Source organism: Planococcus citri, chromosome 5 (genome assembly GCF_950023065.1).
Source record: "Planococcus citri chromosome 5, ihPlaCitr1.1, whole genome shotgun sequence".
Classification (NCBI taxonomy): Eukaryota; Metazoa; Arthropoda; class Insecta; order Hemiptera; family Pseudococcidae; genus Planococcus; species Planococcus citri.
In genome coordinates this window covers 48,880,576-48,897,376 of record NC_088681.1, presented here as the reverse complement: position 1 = coordinate 48,897,376, position 16,801 = coordinate 48,880,576, and the positions used below count along the sequence as shown (strand labels likewise).

The 16,801-nt window shown below is 32.5% G+C and overlaps 1 protein-coding gene and 1 long non-coding RNA gene across 4 annotated transcripts in view; both read right to left on the bottom strand.

The window, feature by feature from the left end:
- The window catches only part of LOC135847116 (mucin-5AC-like), a 321,695-nt gene that overhangs the window by 64,057 nt on the left and 240,837 nt on the right, over nt 1-16,801 (bottom strand). The gene's annotated exons all lie outside the window — the stretch shown is intronic.
- LOC135848648 (uncharacterized) lies at nt 11,159-12,157 on the bottom strand. The gene is made up of 3 exons (XR_010559403.1): nt 12,063-12,157; nt 11,858-11,962; nt 11,159-11,735 (listed from the first exon to the last, which is right to left on the bottom strand). It is a non-coding gene; the product is annotated as an uncharacterized LOC135848648 (long non-coding RNA).

Below are 16,801 nucleotides of genomic sequence, written 5' to 3'. Positions count from 1 at the left end.
TTTGTTCGTAAACTTGAGAAACAGGTACAATTTTAGACTCAATAAAATCATTAATTTCCTTATTTTTGGAAAGACATCTTTTTGTATCACTAAAATTGAGATAATTTCCGTAACTCTGTTCATAAATTTGAGTTGAGTTCGTAGAAACGTAATTATCGGTTGCATTATTTGAAGACAAATAATAATTACCTCTAAATGTTTCGATGAAATTCGATACTGGTATTTGAGGTAAACATTGAGAGAAAGGCTCACCATAACTTTTTTCATTATTTTGAGATAATAAATTAGACGAAAAAGAGGTCTTTTTACCTTCTAATAAATCTAGGTGATTATGGAGTCTAACCAAAGTTTTAGTTAATGTAAGGAGACAATTGAACAATTTTGGATTATTTGAAAATTCCTCCATTTCTTACCTTGATCAATCGATTTTCAAAAAAAATAATTAATTACGTAATATCGTGGGTTTTAAGTATGTGAAAATAAATTGACGATTTATCAAATAAAACATCGCGAATAAACAAAAATTACAAAAACATATTTTTTCAAAATATAAATACCAGGTCTACTTGAATATCAAATGAAAACGACGATGTGATGACGTGAGTGGTGATGAGCTGAATGAAATGAATGAAAACAGCGAAATATTATTACCAATCAATTGACACAAGTGCTGGTGGTTGTAGCTGCGAAAAACGGCATGAATAATTGCAGAAAATTGATCAAATTCAGCGAAATCAACAAATATTATGCAGATTTAATTGACAAAATCGGAGGTATAACGTAGTATCAAGGTTGACGCATTCGGCATACTCAAACTCCGTGGAGAAAACGTAGTTGTAGATACGTACAGATGTTTGGATCTTGGTTCAAAATTTCAACCAAATGATTTTTTTGATCGAACATTTCTTTTAAAAAGTTGAAAAACAAAATATGTAAAAAACGAAATTACGAACCGTTTCGTTTTCATCCCGGACAGGCCCCCATTTATGTAACCAACATGACGATATGAAAAGTAAAAATCGTCATTAAACAAAATCATTTATAAAGAAAACATGAAAAGTACATGAAACAAATTGACATTATATAAATTTCGCGAATTCGCGTACATAAAAAGACGATATGAAAAGTAAAAATCGTCATTAAACAAAATCATTTATAAAGAAAACATGAAAAGTACATGAAACAAATAGATATTATATGAATTTCGCGAATTCGCGTACATAAAAAAATTTAAAGAAAAAGTACATTGACAAACCAACGAATTGAAAAAGAATGAGGAAAAATGACAAAATTTTAGCGAGTGCATAAACAAAAATCAGAAAACTGAGCGCGGCCAAATATTATTGAAAAAGCTCACAAATGCCTCGAAAAATTGGAAAATTTATCGGATAAGTTTGGAATCCCAATTTTGGCCGTTGCACACCAAAAGTCTGATCTTCTCAAGGGTCATTCCATGTCAATTCGACCAAAAAAATGCGGTTTTGAAAGTCATGTCTTTCAATTTCGCTCAATTTTTTTTTTTTTTTTACAATGTCTACAAGTAAGAAACCTGCAATAAGTTTGGTCCGAGCCCCCTCAGAGAGCGGGTGGGGGGCTTCAATCATTTTCACATTGTCTCGAGGTACTCAACTTCAGCAACGCATACCTCCAAAGCTATGATACTTTGATCAAAACTGATTTCACAGTTCAAAAGGGCACTGCATTTTGAACTTTTCGAGCATTTTGAAATTTTCAAAAGTTGAAAGTTGAACTTTCAAATTGAAGTGAGAGCTACCATTTAAAATTCTGCAAAACTTTCCATAGATGTACCTTTTGACGCGTTGTCGAAATATTCAATATTCGAGGTGGGATCTTCTGATGGAGAGGGAGCACCGCCTCCCCCAAATTTGGACAATACCTCCAAAAAAAATCTGGGGCATGTGATACATCAAGTTGTATGTTTTTGGTGACGCTGAACACGAATATGACATCAGATTTTAGATTGAACCTCATCCACGGCCCCCACCACCTCACTAAAGGGGGTAAAAGTCAATAAAATGATTTCATTCGTGTGACACATCACTGAGAAAAATGTATAGTATAAATTACAATAAAATTTTTGGTAAACGTGCTCCAGTTTTGGCATTATAGTCGAAATTACTATAACTATAGTAAATGAAATACTATAATTATGATAAAAAATACTACATATAACATTGTAAATATGTATTACCATACCTAGTTATAATATTTCATTTACTATATCTAACTAGCTATGTATAGTAATTTGGGCTATAATGCCAAAACTGGAGCACGTTTACTATCTTGATTATGATAATTTATCCTATACAAATTTTTCTCAGTGTAGTATGTTTTCGAATACCTACTCCAGATTTTTTTTTGAAAGTTTTGCCCAAGTTTGTGGGAGAGGGTGCTCCCCTCCATTGAAAGATCCTGTCTCGAAAATTGAATATGTCTTTCAAAAGGCAGGTAGGTACTCGTACATCTAATGAACAATTTTTCAGAATTCTAAATGGTAGCTCCCACTTACAACACCATTTTGAAATTGGAATTGTCAATTTGAAAGTTCAAAATGCAATGCCCTTTCGAACTGTGAAATAAGTTTTGATCAAAGTATCATAGCTTTGGAGGTATGCGTTAATGAAGTTGAGTTACCTAGAGACAATGTGAAAATGATTGAAGCCCCCCACCCGCCCTCTGCGGAGGCTGGTACCAAACTGATTGCGGGTTCCTCACTTATTGGGTAGGTATGCATTGTAAAAAAAATTTGAGATCCCAGAATGAGCCATAAATGAACATTTGGCGCGATTGATTCGTGAGAAACTTGGTTATTATTGAATATGTAGTGGAAGGGTTGTGCGCCAGGAGCCAAGAATCAGCCGTGAATAAACCCTTTGCTCAACTGATTCGTGGGAAACGTGATAATTATTGAATATACAGTGAGCGGGTTGTGCGCCAGGAGCCAAGAATCAGCCATGAATGAACACTTTGCTCAACTGATTCGTAGGAAACGTGATAATTATTGAATATACAGTGAGCGGGTTGTGCGCCAGGAGCCAATAATCAGTCATAAATGGACACTTTGCTCAACTGATTCGTGAGAAACTGGGTTATTATTGAATATATGATGGGCGGGTTGTGCGCCAGGAGCCCAAAATGAGCCCATTGTAGTAGACAGGTTGCGGGCTAGGAGCCAAAAGCTAATATTTCTCAATCATTAAAGATGGAAACATTTTTAAGGGGAAAATGTTGAAAATAAATCCACGAAATGAGGCTCGATTTTGACGTCATTTTTGTGCTCAGATGACTGAATTAGTCAGAAATCGATTAAAATAAGTTTTCTGACTGATTCGAGAGTGCTATGGTCAAATTCCGGTAGGTATCTACATATTTGCAGGCTGGTTGACCCTTCATTGACAAAATTCGATTTTCTGAAGAAAATTTCTGAAAACTAAATCCTCTCTTTGCCGTTTAGATTAAATTTTTTTCTTCGTTTTTTAGTCACAGGAATTTATTTTATCAAGTTTTTATTTTTGTTCAACTTGGGAAATGTCACATATTATGTTCAAAAAATGCCTTTGACTAATGTTATTTGCTCATATTGATGAATTATTTTTGAAAAAAAAAATCCAATTTATATTCATTTGTTTTGTTGGAAATAAAGGATTTGAACTTTTTCAAAACTTTCATTTTCCGAAATGATTTTTCTTCGAAAGCTCAACTTTTTTGTGATTCGGCCAATGAGACAGGGTATCCTGTTAAATTCTTCAAGCAATTTTCTTCCACAACGTGGAATCCTAAAGAACCTCCAAAAAGTTAAAAATGGGGCAAGAAGGAAAAAATATTCATTTGAGAATTTTCAAAAAAAATCATTTTCTTAACATGATGACGTACCTAGTTATTTAAACTTTGTTACATTAAGTTTTAAATAACCGTAGTTGGAATTTTTTTGAGAGGAAAACGAGTTTTTAAAAATTGAAAAAAACATCATTAGAAAAATACAGAAATTATTTTGTAAAAAAAAATAGGTAATAATAATAACGTTGTTACGACAACGTAGGGGCTATGTGTGTATCTATTAACTGAAAGGGTGCTTCTTTTACGACTCATTTATTAGATTCAATTGTATAGGAAGGTACCTAGATATATACCAATCGAGGACACCTATAGCCTTCTGATACATTCATACTTGATGTCTCCACAGCACGAAATAGACATTTTTAAATAAATCATTAAAAACTAATTTATCAATAAGTTTTTTATTAAAAAGACGAATTCACATTTGAATTCTTCGAAATTAGCATTTTTTATCAATTAATTATTACTAAACGCTACCCTTAATTGACTTCTAGCATATAAGCACATAGACCTGAAACGAATTCGCCCGGGCTTATTATCTTGTTAATTTATTCATAAAGAAAAACACATAAATGAAATCCTCGTATGTATCTAATTGCACGTTGAATTTCCTCTTATCAACTCGTCATAACTGTCAGTCAATATTTGAACAAATTAATAGCCAATGATTACAGAATGAGAATTATTTAGAATTAATTGTCAAAAACAGTATAGGTATCAAATCAAAATCATTCGTAAAAGTCATCAAGGTTTGGTCGTACGTGAAATCAAAAATGAAAGCTTTATATCGCGAAATAAGACGACTCGTCGAACTAATAGGAAATTCTCGGAATACAAAATTCGGTTATAAGAGTACAGAAGCTAATATTTTATTCGTATTTTACTGCATTTTTGGTAAAATCTACTTCACTAATAAAGTAAACCGATGGGTAAAATATTTTTGGTTTTTGTTAAATTCGTGCGAAGTGATATTTTTTTGTGCGATGGGTTTGGCGTATTTTTGGTACGAAACGAACGACGATCTTTTGCTGAAAATCAATGTTGCGAATGCCATCGGTGCGAATTTCTTGGAAATATTCGGATTTCCTTTAATTTCTTATCTGTACGGTGATAATATCGATACGATGATTAAACTGGTCGATGCTATCGTGACGAATACAGATTATCTTGGCTTGGATCAATCAGCATCATTGGGAATGTTGGATATAGGAGCAGTTTTCGGGCTGATTTTAGGCCCTATGATAATGTGTTTCATGGTGATATATTCGTTCATATGTTTTTTCGACATGGTATTATTCTTTGACGAAGCAAAAGCGAAGAATTATTTATATTACGCGTATCCTACTCCTCTGATGCAAGAATACGGCACCCTTGGGTATTTCTTCTGTGCCAATGGTATCGCGACTTTTTTTCTCGAAATATACATGTTTCAATTGATGTCCTCATTGGCCATCCTGCTGCAATGGAATACGGTATGCTGTAACGAGTTAATTTCCATAAAGGATCATTTTGGTCGAGAAACCAGCCACTTGAATGCTGATCTTGAAAAGTGTGAAACAACTTGGAGTCATTGGAACAGAGAGTTTGAAATAATGACGCAATATGGCATCAAAAGATTCCAGAAAGTCATCAAGTAAGTGGTAATTTGAGGAACAATAAAACACTGAGTCATCATGTGATCGTGCTTATTTTTATCCCAAAAAAAAAAAAAAATTGAAAAAAAGTCACAAAACAGTAAAATGATTCTTCATTATATTATTTCAGATTGATTAATTCTCTGAGAGGGTATGTTGATATAATGGGCTCATTTGTAGTACCCACAGCTTTCTGTTACAGTGTTGCCGTTTTGTATTTCTCAACAGTGGTAAGATTATAGTTCAATTTTACAGATAGTTTCAAAGGGATTTTGTTAAAATTTGATGCAATATTTCTCTTCTGATTTAGAATGGTCTCCCGTTTGTGCTGAGAATAAAATTCTTGGTATGTTACGTGAGCGATGTTCTATTGGCATTTGTATTTTACCGGGTTGGACAGAATTTGGATAATTCAGTAAGCATTACCAAGAATAATTTTTCCCGTACTTATTTGGAAATATTTGCAGTAATTATTTCCTATTTTAATTCTCAGGTAACCGAAGTATCGCTGGCTATCTACTCTACTCCTTGGTATTGGTCGATCCAAGTACGAAAGAACATCTATGTACTACTATGTCAAACTCAATCAGTGAAAAAATTCACCATTAGCAAGGTATATGGTTTATTGTTGAACAATTTTTCTCGATTTTTACACGGAGCGTTCACCTGTACTAATTTTCTACATAAGTTAACCAAAACTTAAATAAGTCATTTTGGCGAATTTCGTAAGTTGTAAAAAAGTGCTGCCAGAGCACCAAGTCTGGTGCATCTGATAGGTAACTGAATTAAACAAATTGTATATTAGGTATTAAAAAAAAAAAAAAAAAAAAAAAAAAAAACATTGTACGTACATATCGAATAGTTTATGTTATTAAATGGTCTTTATAAATGATTGAATACTGTCTGGTTCGTAACTGTATACCATGAAACCATTTTAAAGAAAGAAAAGGGCAAAAATTAATTAACAGCAAATTGATATATCTGTCTATACCTACCAACGTATTGATGAATACATTAATACATATAGAGCTATATCGAATGCATAAATAATTGTCATGTCTTATTCGATGGTCGAAATACAATTTTGATATGATCAAAGCACGCCAATAGTTTTTAAATGACTTGGACGATAAAATGAGACTTTCCAGAATATCTTTTATAAATTATTTCTTTAGTTTGTTCTTCAATTTTGTATGCATCATTATTCTCAGGTAAACCAGACAATATTTTTACGTCACAATTAAAAACTTTTCTACATTCAAAACTAAATTTAGCACAAAAGTATAAAATTTTAATATCTACATTTCAGAATGAAAATTGAACGTTTATACGAAACATTAACAATGCAACAAGTGGAAACGTTTTGGTCTTTCCTAAATAATGCAAGTGGATGAATATTGGGAACGATATTACGATGTTGACAAAAAACCAAAAACATTATGAGTAATTTCATGCATCTATCTATTTCCATTATTGTTAGAAAATTTTGAATAATTCATTCGATGGAGTTTTAATCAACATAAAAATTCACGATCAAATTACTTGTAAAAATATTAATGAATAAATTTGAGTACCTTTTACAAAAAAGGATCTGAAACACTTTGACACATTTGGAAAAACTAAAAGGTCATCAAAAATACAAATAATCAATACCATACCTACTTAGTGAAGCTTCAGCACTCGCGAGCTCTCCCCAAAAGAACTCGGATCCTGAAGGACCTCCCCTCTCCCTGTATAGATCTACAGAAGCGAGATATTACTTACATCAGACCGAAAAAAGAGAATTCATACCAAAAATGGTTAAATTGATCCATTCTCGTGCGATTATTTTTGAGGCAGATTCTGCGCCAGGAGTCGAATTTCTTTTAGAAATGTTTTGAAAATGGTACACATTTGCATTGAAAAGCCAACGATACACAAAACAAACTTTAAAATACTAATTTTTAGGAGAAAAGCAGCGTCATTGATGGCTTTGCCAGGTCCAAAAAAGTGCTTGAAGGTCAAAACTTTTTTTCTTTTCATGAAAGTTAGTTGAGAAGAAAGTTCGTCTATTGTTTATTTACTGTTCGAAAATTAATGATCCACTAACGCCTTAGTTGATAGAAAATAAATATCTATTACAGACAGGCCCACGATATCTACATAATTATACCTATTTCTCACTTCCCATTTAGTATTCTGAAATTACGTTACGAATACCTATTCAGAATGAGGACAGAAGGGTTCTTGAAATTCAAATAAAACGTTTTTCAAGATCATTGCAATTTCTAAATTTAAGGTCAGAGCAACATCACCATTCTTAAATTGGTGCATTCTTTAATATTTGGAGAACCAACATTAAAATTGATAATTAATACCCAAGTAAATATGTACTCATCAAACTGATTCAACAAGTGGAATTTCTTTCCTCAATATGGATAAATAAGACATAGAATTGAAAAAAAACGACCGACTTTGGTCGGAAAATTCCGAGGCGGATTCTGCGCCAGGAGTCAAATTTAACAACTCAATTCCTACAAAAAAATCGTCGAAGAGAGACGCATTCTACGCTTATTCGAATGCGTATAGCAACATGAATACTTGGAAAAGATTTTCACACGATGACACGACACCTTTGAAACACATGAATAAATTATTACGTTTTCATACAGTTTAAACCGAACGTACGTATTATTGGTTTTACCTATACATAAACTTTAAATGACATGCTAACGACAAAGTTGTACAGATACGTTTATGAAGTCGATACACGTATTAAGGAAATATTCATCGCAAACGTCCGAACCTATACTTAATTTATGTTTTCTTATTTTTCCAAAAAGGTACTTAAACGTTTGTTTTATGTATATCGTTGACAAATATTGCAATGAAACGTCATTCTATTTGCATTCTTAAGCAACTGAAGTTATTATGAAATGAAATTCTTTATAGAAAATACCTTTTTGAAAATAGTTTTCTGGTTTGTCGAAAGTAGGCCCCAAAATGTACCTACTTATCTAAATCAGTTGTTGACCAAAACTCAATTGTCACTGGTTTAAATTAATTTATGTGCCTTCTAGAAAAATTGAAACTCCTGTTGAAAGCTCCAGAATGTCCGGAAACAGTAAAATTCCAAAGAAGAGTTCATTTTATACAAAATATCTCATAAGTATTTTGTTTGGGATTGTCTTATTTTGACATTTAAGGCTCAGAAAAAGGCTGAAGTAGAAAAATTTTGAGGCCTCCGACAAAATTCGGATGCGGGATTGTTTGTTTATTTTGGATCAAACTGAAATCAGCTACTCCCTTACAAAATAAATAATAAAGGTTTTTTTTTCAATACAAGAAAAATTAAAGATCACTTTTAGGGTTCCACTTTGCTACTGATCGAGCGGTAGAAAATTTGCAAATAGACCTACCTATAGCAAAGATCAATGCAAAATCTCAAATAAGTTCTTACATTAGAGACTGGATCATTTTTGCCTGAAACAGGTTGGGTAATGCTCCTTCTTTGAAGGTCTATATCTCTCCTCTAGAGGCACCTCCGGAGCTGAAAAAATTTTCTGAGCAATTTTCAACTCCAAGTGAAGGTTTTTACCGAACTTGGTCGAAATCCGTCAACTTTTTTTCGAAGATCCATCCTAACTATGGTATTAAAAATACTTTGAGTACCTATCAGAAAACACCCGATTCATCTTCAAGTAAGCCACTGTAGAATATTTCGACGTCTTTGACAAATTTTTTTACTCAAAAAAAATAGAGGAGAAGGTACAAATATGGACCCCCTCTAGCTTTTTGGCTTTAAAGGGTAGAAAAAATTATCAAATTTGTTTTTTGAATATACCATTCGAAAGGCCAAAGACTCTAGTATATTGTGTAAAAATTTTTTTTTTTTTGGTTGAAAACTCACGGAGAAATTTGAATTTTACAAAAGTGACATAAATTGGTACAAATATGGACTCGGGTACAAATATGGACCCCCTAAAAAAATGTCTAAAAATTGCAGAAAATGATGCGAAAATATATTTAAAGACGTTTTTTAACTTGAGTATATGAAAAAAACATCGAATGCATGACAATAAACATCAAATACATGAAAAAAATCGAAATTAATAAAAATCGATTTTCATAAGAAAAAACCGAACTTTCTGGATTTTACTATTTTTACTTCTAAAATGGCCCGTACTATACTTTCTTCGTCCCATTTCCGTCTTTTAGGACTTCTCTTATTTGTTGATTGCTTTTTTCTCAGCATTCTAGGAAAAATTATATGAAAAAATTTAGGGGTCCATATTTATACCAACGTAAAAAAACTTGTCAGTTTATGAAAAATGGAAAAAAATACGAAAATCGAGTAAAGTAATGACAAGTATGAAAGCATATTCTGAAAGTATACACTGAGAGCTACTTATTTCGCTAATAATTTTTTTTTTGGACGTTATTGGAAGTACATCAATTATTAAAAGAAAACAGAGTAAAATTTTCCAATGGCAACAAAAAATCACGAAAAAAAATCAAATGCTGATTGCAGACACAGAATTTTGCATCGATCCAAAATATGTAACTAGATCGTCAGTACTACACTACTAGAACAATTTTTAGTGCAGACCGTGACCGCAGCGCTAGTAGTATTCTCTAAACAGAGGGGGGTCCATATTTGTACCTGGGTCCATAATTGTACCTTCTCCTCTATCAGTAAAAAGTAAAACTCTACAAACGAATAATATAAAAATCATACCAATAACTTACTCATCTGCGTTCTTAACGTTTTATTCTCACATGGAAAATTTGTACTCACCTGTAACAAAAAATGAAATAGAAATCGATTAGTTCAATGTCGATTATTTGATAATGTATCACTAGATAGGTACCTAGTATCTAATTAATAACTTGGATCATCTGATATCACACTTTTATTCCTCCGAAATTTATCTTGTGAAATTTCCAAGTTACTTTAACACAAGCTTCTTAATTTATTGACTCTTTTTTTTTTTGAAATTTTCACAAGCTTACATTTTTTTAAAAATTGTGCAACTGTCTTCGCCTATGCTCGAGAATATTTCGACACTCGTAAAGCAAACGAATTGCTTAGTTGCCTTCAAAGAGCCAAAATTCCACGAAACAAAAGTAAAACTGGGTTTGGAAGTAGGTAGCTAGGTACGTATCATTGTATGTAGCTAAAATCGACGAATGAGGTCTATCCAGAGAAGGAATTGAAAAGTTCAAAGACATGTGTAACTTATTGATAGGAAAAATAATTATGAATATATTATTCTGTGAACAAGGGGACTCGATGAAACTTCTTCTCATTATTTATTTAGATGACAGTTTCGAACAATTTGTTACCTACATATCAACATGAGCAAACAATGTTTTTCCTAATTTTTATGAAAAGTGATTAATTATCCATAGCTTTAAAAATTCGCTAGACTTTTTTGAAACGATTCAAAACTTCTTCAGCGAGGCATTTGCTCAGAAAATTTCGATAATGGTTGGAGAAAATTTATAAAAATTATTTCAATATCTAAGTGACCAGATAAGTACCTGCTTTTAAATAATCAAATCCGCCATAAAAATAAAAAATTCAGTCATAATGATGAATTATTTATTATATCATATAACATACGAATAAACATAGATAAAATTGAAAAAGATTGTTAAGATGAATCAACAATCAATAGATCTGCATAACATTATGTAATTCCATTTCCACTAAACTTTTCAATCTCCTCTCACGTCCCTTGATCAAATTTTATTCTTACTTGTAAAGATGCCCTCTTCTTCAAATATCAAATTTTTATATCCTCGTCTACAAAAGTTCCACATCTCTTGAAAATTTTTCAAGTTTTTCAAGGAGGCAAACTTCCAGTTCTTTTCATGTCTATCGCAGTTTGATTCAAATTTTGTGACAATAGAGTAGAAAAATCATCTCATCAGTGCAGAACAACTGTCTAAAAACATCCTTTTGAAAATGTCTCGAGTGCTGAGGAATTCAGTAAGTAAACGTGAACTTTCAACTATGCATAATGATAAGTAATATTTAAAACTGATAATTTATTTCATTATAAGCCGACGTAGTAGATTCGTGCTGGATATCATGTTGTGTAAATATCGCGCAAAACTATTCAACAGCAATCCCCAAATTCCAAAGATGGAAATATTTTTCACCGATTGCGTTTGGGAGATCAAAATGCATATTGTCTTTCGAACTTTAACCGATCGATACCAAGGAGTACAGTAGAGTGCTAGGCATACATCAGATATCTGCAGAGAACATTTTTAACAAGATTAGTTGAAATTTTGGAGAAGTGATTCTCGAAGAAATCACGTACACCTAAAGTATAAGTACCTACTTACAATAAGGCAAACACGAATAGAAATATTACCGAATCATCCAGATTTTGTCCCATCCAGTACAGTTGAAATACTGAAGTACCGGTGAGCAAGTAACCAGATATATTTTTTGTTTTCAGCACCAACGACATATCATTCTAAATAGGTAGGCAATTTTACTTATTCGCTGACAGATGGAATGGGTAGATTACTTTATATTTATCTACTATTGAGAGTATAGGTAAGTTTACTACCTACCAGAATGGAAATAAGGAGTAGAGCAACACCGTAGGTAAAAGTGCCGACGATCATAATGGTACTGATTATTGAGACGAATTCTCGCAAGTAATTAATCAAGCTAAAGAAAAAAATAATTATAATGAAAGAAAAAAAAAATGTCAAGATAATCATTCGAGACTCAGAGAAATAGCTTGACGATTGAAACTTTCAATTTCGAGACTATTCAGAAAAATTTTAAGCACGTTTGTCATATAGAGGTCCGATGAACCAGGTATCCTTCAAATAGGGAATTGTGATTGTATATATATAGTGATTTGGAGTAAATCAACCTTATAGCAATTTAATCCGTCAGACTATCTCCAGATCTCGAAAATCACCTGAACAAAGATCAAAAAAGGAACCTTACCGAGTAATCTTTTGAAATCTTGCAACGAAATGTTTCAACGTGCATTGAAAAACAGCTTCCCATTCTGGTGAGAGTTTCTCGTCTGTATTGGTATACCTATCTAAATCACTGGTCCTAGAATGCAGCCAATTCCTCAAACTGGCCAACTGATTACAACATACGACATTCCAATACAATACCAGGCCAAAAACCGAAAAAACGTTTATCATTATCATCGCAAATACGGCATATAAAAAACCAGTTGCGATGAAAAACGACCCCAAACCGCTGTAATATTGAACTAGTGGAAGAGGATACAAGTAGTAGAGATGGTTGCTCACTTTATCTTCCTCGAAGAACAATATAACGTCAATGGCGCACGTGAATATGTAGACAGCACCCAACACAGCTAAGAGTGAGGCAAAAAATGAGAAATATTTTTTCGCATTGTCGAATATATTTTTTTGGTTGAAATCAAAGTCGGAATCGACTTCGAGGGTGTGATCGACGTGCTCGATCATCGCTTCTATACGATCTCTGCACAAGTACGAGATGATAGGTATCATTATGGTCATCAGTTGAAGCGCACCGAATCCGTTTATGATGGCTAGCATCAAAAGAAAATCGTTTTTTTCATTGAACAACAAATACGATGCAGCGAACGTGTATGTGAATAAAATCACCATCAGAACTGAACAGTACCAAAGATATCTTACACGATTGTGGACTTTGGTTGTGAAATAGATTTTACCACTGAAGCAATACAATAGGTAGAGCTGGTTCGCGACCGTGCTCTTGAAACCGAATATATTATCAGATCCGTATAACTGTCTGGATATTTTTTTCAACTCTTGCCATAAAATTATCATTTTGATGTTGGATAAAATAAATGAGTGAATTGAGAATAGATCTAAACGTCCGTTTTATCGCACACTATAATGAAAATAAAACTTCAAAAATTCAGAATCTTGTCAACAGACGAATACACATTTTCAAATACACCCCTTCAACTAATAATGTATAATACACACAAGTGACCAAAATAAAGCAAACCTAATACCAGACAAACACCCATGTTCCGGAAGGTATTGAAGAAAAAAAAAAGGTCGAAACACCTTCAATTATAATAGAAAAAAAGGTGTTATTTTGTGCATTTGTAAATACAGATTTCCAAATGCAAATATTATAATGCACCAGTAACATGCAATTTAATTTAGAACAAGCTGTTTCACAAGATTTGTAAACATGTCTTTTTTCACGTACCTACTTACCTGCTTTGATTCATTTATAAAGGAAATTATAAAGGGTGTCCTAACTGGGGGTGGCTGTTATTAGATCGCTCACACTAAAAAGACAAATAGAAAAACATCAAAACTAGTGAATATCTGAAAGTGAATTTCATTTTCATTTTGGTAAATTTGGTTAATAGTATAAAATGTTCATCTACCATAATATTTCGTGATACCTATAAGTGTAAGTACCTTCCTACATATCTACGTAATTTTAATCTTATCATATTTTTTTCAGAAAACTTTTATTTAAGCTTCAAGCATCTAGAAGTTTCAAACACCTTATTTCGAATTCGAGAATAGCATTTTTTTATTTTCGAAAATATCTCACAAAAAAGTAAACCTCTCATTAAAAAAAAAAAAAAAAAAAAAAAAAAAAAAAAACAAATACGAGTAGATTCAATCCCAGCTGCAGCATTGGTTTCTCATCGTATTTTCGAACGAACCATTTTATTCAACATTCAAAGCACTGCAAAAACGTAAAATTATTCAGCAGGCTCAAGCTTGAGAGAAGTCGATTTTAGCGTTTAAAAAATTTGAGAAAATCGTCTCTTGGATTTTCAACCAAAATTGAAAAATCAATTTGGGCAGCTGGAATTTTGATTATGGAGCACATTATTCTCCTTTCAAAATGATTTTGCCCATCGTTTGTGTATAGGTGTAACACTCTGATACCTAGTAGAAAAAAAACTCTCACGCATTTAGCGTGAGAAGACCGACTTTTCGTAAAATAAAAATCTTTTCAAACATTCATTCACGAACGAATTGATTCGTACAAGTGACTCGTTCACGAACGAATAGATTCGTATAAGTGACTCGTTCGCGAACGAATCGATTCATTTACTCAATTTTTAGTGAATCATTCGCGGACGAATTGGTTCGTATAAAAGACTCGTTCGCGAACGAATTGATTCATTCACTCAATCTTTGATGAATCATTCGCGAACGAATAGATTCGTATAAGTGACTCGTTCGCGAACGAATCGATTAATTCACTCAATTTTTGGTAAATCATTCATGAACGAATTGAATTATTTTCTGTGAATTATTTGCAAACGAATTGATTCGTAAATAATGAATCATTGGCGAACGAATCATTTCATATGATTAATTTTTGGTAAATCATTCACGAACGAATTTATCAATTGTTAGTAAATCATTCGCGAACGAATACAGTTGATGAATTATTCGCGTATGACTCGATTCATTGAATTATTTTTCGTGAATCATTCGCGAACGACTCGATTTATTCAATTTATTTTTGGTGAATTGTTCACGAACGAATTGACGAACCTATTAATCAATTGTCAATGAATCATTCATTGTATCAATTTTTCGTTTCGTGAATCATTCGCGAACGAATCGAATTATTCGATTAATTTTTGGTAAATTATACACGAACGAAATGATCAATTGTTAATAAATCATGCGCGAATTAATATATTCATTTAATTAATTTTTGGTTCATTATTCGCGAATAAATCGAGTAATTATCGAGTCCAAAATTGATCCACGTACATTCGAAATAAGAAAATCGATAAATTCCAACATTTTCTGTCAAAAATCGTTTAAAAAATGAAAAAAAAAATAATGCTAGTGGTACGATTTGAACCTTGTACCTTTCGTAGGGCTACCGATGTACTTTTCCAAAATGTATTTTTAAAAGGTATACATGTTGCTAAACTATTTGAAATAAGAAAATCGATAAATTTTAATTTCTGTTTTCGTGAAATTGATCGATAAACGTATCGTTTAAACGTAGTTACATCGTATCATTAAAAATATCCTCGAATTTTTGTCGAACTCAAATTTCAAAAATTCATCCGCGAATATTTGAATTTCAAGATAATACGAAATTCGATAAATTTCATGTGGTAAAATGGCACATGAAAAAAATCATAGGTAAAATAAAAAAATCAATTTCTCAAAAACGGCTTAACCGATTTTGATGAAATTTAAAATTTCACCCCTTGGATACTAGCCTAATATTTTGTCATCATCATCATGTTTCAAAAATTCACAGCTTCCGAGTTGATCAAACGATAAAATTTGCGGGGTGACTTTGCACAAAATTCATTAAAAATGAAATTTCTCAGGAACGGCTCAACCGATTTCGATCAAATTCATTACCTTACAACTAGGTCACTAGCCGGATTTTTCGACATCATCATCATGTTCCAAAAGTTCAAACCTTCCAAAGTTGTTGAACTTCAAACTTTCAAACTTTTTTTTCAAAATTTTTCAAAATTCATTATCTAGAAAACGGCTGAACCAATTTCGATGAAACTTGGAAATATCACTAGACCTCTACCATCCTACAAACCAAAATTATCACCACGATCCAAAAGTTTGCAGCTTTCGAATTAAGTCGAAAATTCCCAAAAAATTATATATATATATAATATAAACGTTAATAAGGAAACCTGAATTTGAGGGAATGAGCGTATCGTGATCCCAGACCCTCAAAACGTAAAGAAAAGTCATTCCCCGGCCCAACTCTCCTATCGCAACAAATACAATACTCCACTTTTCGTACGAAAAGTCAGTAAAAGAGGTGAGGGAGATTTATAACTTCAGTAGAAAATGATCAGTATAAGAATTAAGAAATATTACACGAGTAGGTATAATTAATAGAATCGGACAAAGTAGTCAACTTTATTCAGTGAAAATTAAAAAATATATTATAAAATGTACATAGGTAGTAAGTATTTGCACAGGAAATGTGCTTAAAATGATACATAAACATTGAAAAGAACCTGCTGTTCGTGCATTGCGTGCTTATATAAAATTCTGACTTTCTAGACAATTAAATTAGAAACTGGTGCCTTTTTGTGCTCTGCGCAAACTCTGATTAAATAAAACATAAATTTGAAAATTTAGCTTTTGCATGTACTTCAAGTTTTATAAGTAGGTAGTGGATAACTGGACACAGCTAGGAACTAATTCTAATGTCCATAACACTCATTACTCCAATCAATGCAAATACCAGCAAGTCATTAATTAGTAAGTCGACGCAGGATATTTGTGTAGGATACCAGGGTATGCATATAACGCGAAAAATTACGGAACAGCAACCCGTATAC